Consider the following 8,298-nt stretch of genomic DNA (forward strand, 5'->3'; position numbering starts at 1 on the left):
GTTTGTGTGCCAATCGGCCTGCCGGCGCTTTCGTTCGGTGAGTCACATCATCTTTGTTTTTGGATATATAAAATAAATAAATGTGCTGGAAGATAAAGATGTTGACAAGGAATTTCAAAATTCTGGAAAATTGAGTATATTTAAACTACAAAAATTAGGACTAAAATTATTTGGATTGATGCTGTTTTACTGTAGCTGTTTTGAAAGTACTGAAAATTGTTCACAGTCCAAACATTATTGGCAGGTGGTGAAAATATCTTATGTATCAATAGTTTATTTCAAATTCACTTATAACAGGAACTAAATACATGTAAGAAAGATGGAACATTTATCTGTTCAGCAAATGGTAAATGTGTGCTTTCAGAAAATGTGTGAGAGTACACAACTCTGTTCAACTAAATTTGGGACCTTTTCACCATAAGCATTAGAAGTGCCAAGCTTTCTGTATCCTTATCTGCAAATGGAGATATGCACCATTAATTTAATGTTTAAGATTATACTTTATTTATATTTTATATATAGGATATTCTCTATTGCTGGCCGGAGTGGCCGAGTGGTTCTAGGTGCTTCAGCCTGGAATTGCGCGACCGCTACGGTTGCAGGTTTGAATCCTGCCTCGGGCATGGATGTGTGTGATGTCCTTAGGTTAGTTAGGTTTAAGTAGTTCTAAGTTCTAGGGGACTGATCACCTCAGAAGTTAAGTCCTATAGTGCTCAGAGCCATTTGAATGATTTTTTTATTCTCTATTAGTGCAAAAATTTGTATTGTAGAGGTACTTCAGCACCAAGCAGTCGTTTTAGTTCATCAGGAGACATCTTTATGCCGCAGGAAATTTTGCAAAGCTAACACCACACAGACCACCCCAAGGGGACCTTTTAATAGCCAACTATATGAGTTGCCAATGAAAATGAGAAACGTCAAGAACTTATGTAGTTTTGGCATTTTGAATGCTCTTATGCATTCTTTCACCACCATCTAAGATTTCATTTTCTTATAATAATCCTATAAGAAAAGAAATCCTATAAGAAAAGAAATTTTCTTATAATAATCCTCCCCCCCCATGAACCATGGACCTTGCCGTTGGTGGGGAGGCTTGCGTGCCTCAGCGATACAGATAGCCGTACCGTAGGTGCAACCACAACGGAGGGGTATCTGTTGAGAGGCCAGACAAACGTGTGGTTCCTGAAGAGGGGCAGCAGCCTTTTCAGTAGTTGCAAGGGCAACAGTCTGGATGATTGACTGATGTGGCCTTGTAACAATAACCAAAACGGCCTTGCTGTGCTGGTACTGCGAACGGCTGAAAGCAAGGGGAAACTACAGCCGTAATTTTTCCTGAGGGCATGCAGCTTTACTGTATGATTACATGATGATGGCGTCCTCTTGGGTAAAATATTCCGGAGGTAAAATAGTCCCCCATTCGGATCTCCGGGCGGGGACTACTCAAGAGGATGTCGTTATCAGGAGAAAGAAAACTGGCGTTCTACGGATCGGAGCGTGGAATGTCAGATCCCTTAATCGGGCAGGTAGGTTAGAAAATTTAAAAAGGGAAATAGATAGGTTGAAGTTAGATATAGTGGGAATTAGTGAAGTTCGGTGGCAGGAGGAACAAGACTTCTGGTCAGGTGACTACAGGGTTATAAACACAAAATCAAATAGGGGTAATGCAGGAGTAGGTTTAATAATGAATAGGAAAATAGGAATGCGGGTAAGCTACTACAAACAGCATAGTGAACGCATTATTGTGGCCAAGATAGATACGAAGCCCACGCCTACTACAGTAGTACAAGTTTATATGCCAACTAGCTCTGCAGATGACGAAGAAATTGAAGAAATGTACGATGAAATAAAAGAAATTATTCAGATTGTGAAGGGAGACGAAAATTTAATAGTCATGGGTGACTGGAATTCGAGTGTAGGAAAAGGGAGAGAAGGAAACATAGTAGGTGAATATGGATTGGGGGACAGAAATGAAAGAGGAAGCCGCCTGGTCGAATTTTGCACAGAGCACAACATAATCATAACTAACACTTGGTTTAAGAATCATGAAAGAAGGTTGTATACATGGAAGAACCCTGGAGATACTAAAAGGTATCAGATAGATTATATAATGGTAAGACAGAGATTTAGGAACCAGGTTTTAAATTGTAAGACATTTCCTGGGGCAGATGTGGACTCTGACCACAATCTATTGGTTATGACCTGTAGATTAAAACTGAAGAAACTGCAAAAAGGTGGGAATTTAAGGAGATGGGACCTGGATAAACTAAAAGAACCAGAGGTTGTACAGAGATTCAGGGAGAGCATAAGGGAGCAATTGACAGGAATGGGGGAAAGAAATACAGTAGAAGAAGAATGGGTAGCTTTGAGGGATGAAGTGGTGAAGGCAGCAGAGGATCAAGTAGGTAAAAAGACAAGGGCTAGTAGAAATCCTTGGGTAACAGAAGAAATATTGAATTTAATTGATGAAAGGAGAAAATATAAAAAATGCAGTAAGTGAAACAGGCAAAAAGGAATACAAACGTCTCAAAAATGAGATCGACAGGAAGTGCAAAATGGCTAAGCAGGGATGGCTAGAGGACAAATGTAAGGATGTAGAGGCCTATCTCACTAAGGGTAAGATAGATACCGCCTACAGGAAAATTAAAGAGACCTTTGGAGATAAGAGAACGACTTGTATGAATATCAAGAGCTCAGATGGAAACCCAGTTCTAAGCAAAGAAGGGAAAGCAGAAAGGTGGAAGGAGTATATAGAGGGTCTATATAAGGGCGATGTACTTGAGGACAATATTATGGAAATGGAAGAGGATGTAGATGAAGATGAAATGGGAGATATGATACTGCGTGAAGAGTTTGACAGAGCACTGAAAGACCTGAGTCGAAACAAGGCCCCCGGAGTAGACAATATTCCATTGGAACTACTGACGGCCGTGGGAGAGCCAGTCCTGACAAAACTCTACCATCTGGTGAGCAAGATGTATGAAACAGGCGAAATACCCTCAGACTTCAAGAAGAATATAATAATTCCAATCCCAAAGAAAGCAGGTGTTGACAGATGTGAAAATTACCGAACTATCAGCTTAATAAGTCACAGCTGCAAAATACTAACACGAATTCTTTACATACGAATGGAAAAACTAGTAGAAGCCAACCTCGGGGAAGATCAGTTTGGATTCCGTAGAAACACTGGAACACGTGAGGCAATACTGACCTTACGACTTATCTTAGAAGAAAGATTAAGGAAAGGCAAACCTACGTTTCTAGCATTTGTAGACTTAGAGAAAGCTTTTGACAATGTTGACTGGAATACTCTCTTTCAAATTCTAAAGGTGGCAGGGGTAAAATACAGGGAGCGAAAGGCTATTTACAATTTGTACAGAAACCAGATGGCAGTTATAAGAGTCGAGGGACATGAAAGGGAAGCAGTGGTTGGGAAGGGAGTAAGACAGGGTTGTAGCCTCTCCCCGATGTTGTTCAATCTGTATAATGAGCAAGCAGTAAAGGAAACAAAAGAAAAATTCGGAGTAGGTATTAAAATTCATGGAGACGAAATAAAAACTTTGAGGTTCGCCGATGACATTGTAATTCTGTCAGAGACAGCAAAGGACTTGGAAGAGCAGTTGAATGGAATGGACAGTGTCTTGAAAGGAGGATATAAGATGAACATCAACAAAAGCAAAACAAGGATAATGGAATGTAGTCTAATTAAGTCGGGTGATGCTGAGGGAATTAGATTAGGAAATGAGGCACTTAAAGTAGTAAAGGAGTTTTGCTATTTGGGGAGCAAAATAACTGATGATGGTCGAAGTAGAGAGGATATAAAATGTAGGCTGGCAATGGCAAGGAAAGCGTTTCTGAAGAAGAGAAATTTGTTAACATCCAGTATAGATTTAAGTGTCAGGAAGTCATTTCTGAAAGTATTCGTATGGAGTGTAGCCATGTATGGAAGTGAAACATGGACGATAAATAGTTTGGACAAGAAGAGAATAGAAGCTTTCGAAATGTGATGCTACAGAAGAATGCTGAAGATTAGATGGGTAGATCACATAACTAATGAGGAAGTATTGAATAGGATTGGGGAGAAGAGAAGTTTGTGGCACAACTTGACCAGAAGAAGGGATCGGTTGGTAGGACATGTTCTGAGGCATCAAGGGATCACCAATTTAGTATTGGAGGGCAGCGTGGAGGGTAAAAATCGTAGAGGGAGACCAAGAGATGAATACACTAAGCAGATTCAGAAGGATGTAGGTTGCAGTAGGTACTGGGAGATGAAGAAGCTTGCACAGGATAGAGTAGCATGGAGAGCTGCATCAAACCAGTCTCAGGACTGAAGACCACAACAACAACATAATAATCCTCTTGGCAGGAAAAAATTTGAATGCGGAGGAAGGTTCACGTGTGATGTCTAAGTTAAACTGTAGTATCTTGTGGGTCTTATTTAATAGACAGTATAATTATTCTACCTTTATATATAGCTGCTGTATTGCACAGAAGAACTTAATGTGGTCTTTGCATCTAGCTAATACTTAAACATTAAAGTTTCATTGGCTTTCTTTAACCCACTTTTACAAAGGCAATCCTAAGTGAAATTTACATTTTTTTATTCTTTATGGACTGTATACCAACATTTAAAGTTCCACTGCATTTTCCATTCCCCAAGAACAAAATTAAGTCTTTACCATCTGCAGAGAAACCAACACAATTGTCACTTGCTTCAGATTGATCATCTGATGTTTCAACACTTCAGTGTTCCTATATATTCAAGACTTTTTGCTTGTCTCATAGTACTTTATGAAAAATATTTGTCTCAGTTATGATGATGACATTGCCCACAACTTTTATTTGTCATTAATAGGAAAGTTACATGCAGACTGGTAGTGCCAATTCTTGGTTAAGGATTATTTTGTGGCAACTGATGCTATAAAATTATTCAAATTCTTCAGTTATCTTATAACTTACAGGAAACTTACTGCATCCTTAAGAGGTAAAATACATAAAGTGAAGCTGATAGGAAGTGATTTTAAAGGAGGAAAGTGTTGTAGCCCACACATTTTAGTCTGTACATGCAAGAAAAACAAAAATATGGAAAAGAAAAATAAAACATGTAAATGATACTTAAATTCCACCAGATGGCAAGTATTTAAAAACAGTGATTGATACTTCCTTGGAAAGAGGCTTGAAGACTAAAAGTACAACACTAGAGAGATGAGAGGTTAGCTTCAGATATGAGAAAGGTGTAGTAAAGTTACTGGCAATGTCAGAAATACAGAAGATATAAAATGTAGTTTGTGTACAGCGAGAAAAGCTTTCCTTGGAGTTAAATTTCTTTATCAACACATTATCTTATCTTGGAAAGTAGATTAAGGAAAGCCAAACCTACGTTTGAACATTACCAACACATTTTCTTTCTCGCCCTTCCCTCCTTGTTTTATTCCTTCTTATTATTACTATTTTAACTTTATTTATTTAATTTCCCTATCCACCAGTTACCCACTGTGTACCCTAATCCTGTATCACATTATTTACATTTATTCCGGAATCATGCATTCACTGTGGCCAAACTGCAACCCCACATACTTTTCCTCCGGTCCTGCTTAAACATTGGAATTACCCCTAAAGGACTTACCTTAAAAGTTCCCATCCCTTGGTGCAATCCCTCCTTCCACCAGTCTCTCCCAGACTTCCAGAACCTTCAGTCCTTAGCCCTTACCCAAATTGTCCTGAATCTCTGCACTATTTCGTCTAACCACCACTCCCAATGGCTCCTATCTCTCATCAAAGTCCTCCACCTCTCAGACCCCTGCTTGGAGAACACACTCAGGAACATCATCCTAAAAGCAAGCTGTAAACTTGAATTCCATACCACACACCACCTGAAAAAACTATCCACAGTGCTAGTGCAACACTTAAGAAGTGGGGTCCCTCTCCCTATCCCTCACAAACACCAACCACAACAGAACCTGCAACAAACCCCCCTCATAGCCAACAAACCTAGCCTTGCCACCCTACTCAATCTCCCAATCCCAGCACATACCCCACACAGGCCAAATCTCAACTATAACCACAGTCAAATGCCTCATATCACCAGTCCCAATTCAGTTCTAAACCTCTCATCCAGATCCCTCTCTCCTCCAGAGATATCTGTTCTATCAAAAGGCTTAACCTTTAGCCCCACATCTAAATTCAACCACACTGCCCTGGTTAAAGATCTTCTCTCATTCACCCAGAACCTCAACTTGACCACCCAAACACAGCCCCCAAATAGTAGACCCAGTGTTGAACCCTGTCTAGAACAGCTCCGACTGTCTTCTCAAAGGGATCCTCCTCCCTTCCCCCAAAACCATCCCTTGCAGACATTTCATGAATTCCTCACATCCAGTGTTTCCTCCCAGTCCTTTTTGAAGAACATTCCGACAACCCCCTAACATCACCCCAGCTGAATCCCGTGCCATTAAGGAGCTGAAAACAGACCACTCTATTGTCATCCTCCCTGCAGATAAAGGCTCCACAGCTGTGGTACTTGACCATGTGGAGTAGGTGGCAGAAGGACTGCGTCAACTCTCCAACACCTTAACCTACAAAGCTGTTACCCAGGATCCCATTCCTCCCATCCAGACTGAGCTGCAGAAAATCCTAAAAATCGAAGGTCCCTTACAAGGCCTCACAACGGCCTCCATAGACCTACTCACTCCATCTGAGTCACGTACCCCTACCTTATACCTATTACCCAAAATCCACAAAGAGAACCATCCTGACCGTCCCATTGTGACAGGCTTCAAAGGCCCAACAGAACGTATCTCAGCTCTGGTAGACCAACACCTCCAACCTATCACCCGCAGACTCCCATCCTACATCAAAGACACAAACCACTTCCACGAATGCCTCAAATCCATTCCCACTCCCCTCCCACCTGAAACCTTTCTTGTCACCATAGATGTTACATCCCTTTACACAAACATCCCACATACCCTCTGCCCTTGAACACTACCTCTCCCAATGCCCACCCAAAGATCTTCGAAAAACCTCGTTCCTTATCACACTTACCAACTTCATCCTCACCCATAATTACTTCACTTTTGAAGTCCAGACCTACAAACAAATCAGGGGAACGGCCATGGGAATCAGGATGGCTCCATCCTATGCCAACCTCTTCATGGGCCGCATGAAAGAGGCTTTCCTGTAGACCCAACAGCTGCTTTCCCTGGCCTGGTATAGGTTTATAGATGACATCTTTGTGGTCTGGACTCATGGTGAAGAAACACTCCTTAATTTCCTCCATAACCTCAACTCCTCTTCGAATCTGAATTTCACCTGGTCATTCTCCAAAACCCAAGCCACCTTGCTAGATGTTGACCTTCATCTTGTTGAAGCTCACATCCACACCTCTGTCCACATCAAACCCACAAACAAACAACAGTGCCTTCACTTTGATAGCTTCCATCCATTCCACATCAAACGCTCCCTTCCGTACAGCCTAGGTATTCATGGCAAACGTATCTGCTCCAGTGACGAATCCGTCAACAATTACACCAAAAACCTGACCAGTGCTTTCCTCTCCCGCAACCATCCTGCAGACCTTGTCCACAAACATATCTCCCGAGCAATACATTCCTCCCCATCCCACAAGAATGTTCCTATCCCCAGACCACACAGAAGCACCCCCTTGTCACCCAATATTATCCTGGCCTCGAATACATCAACAAATTACTCTGCCAGGAATATGACTTTCTCAAGTCAAGCCCTGAAATGAGATCATCCCTTGACAATATTCTCCTCACACAACCCAGAATTGCCTTTCATCACCCCCCCCCCCCCCCCCTAACCTCCGTAACATCCTTGTCAAACCCTACAATATTTCCACACCACCTTCTCTACCCAGCGGTTCCTACCCCTGTAACCGACCACGCTGCAAAACCTGCCCCATGCATCCCCCACAACCAACTACTCCAGCCTCGCTACTGGTAAAACATACACAATTAAAGGCAGGGCCACATGTGAAACAACACATGTCATTTATCAGCTGACATGCCTGCACTGCCAAGCCTTTTACATAGGTATGACGACAACTAAACTGGCTGAGCGCATGAACGGGTGCAGACAAACTGTCCGCCTAGGAGGTGTCCAATACCTAGTAGTGGAGCATGCCCTCCACCATAATTCTCGGGACCTAGGAACCTGCTACACTGTAAATGCCATTTGGCTTCTCCCACCCAACACCAGTCCCTTGGAAATGCGGAGATGGGAACTTGCACTGCAACACATTCTTTCATCCCACCAAACCCCTGGACTGAACCTACGTTA

Source organism: Schistocerca americana, chromosome 11 (assembly GCF_021461395.2).
Source record: "Schistocerca americana isolate TAMUIC-IGC-003095 chromosome 11, iqSchAmer2.1, whole genome shotgun sequence".
Classification (NCBI taxonomy): Eukaryota; Metazoa; Arthropoda; class Insecta; order Orthoptera; family Acrididae; genus Schistocerca; species Schistocerca americana.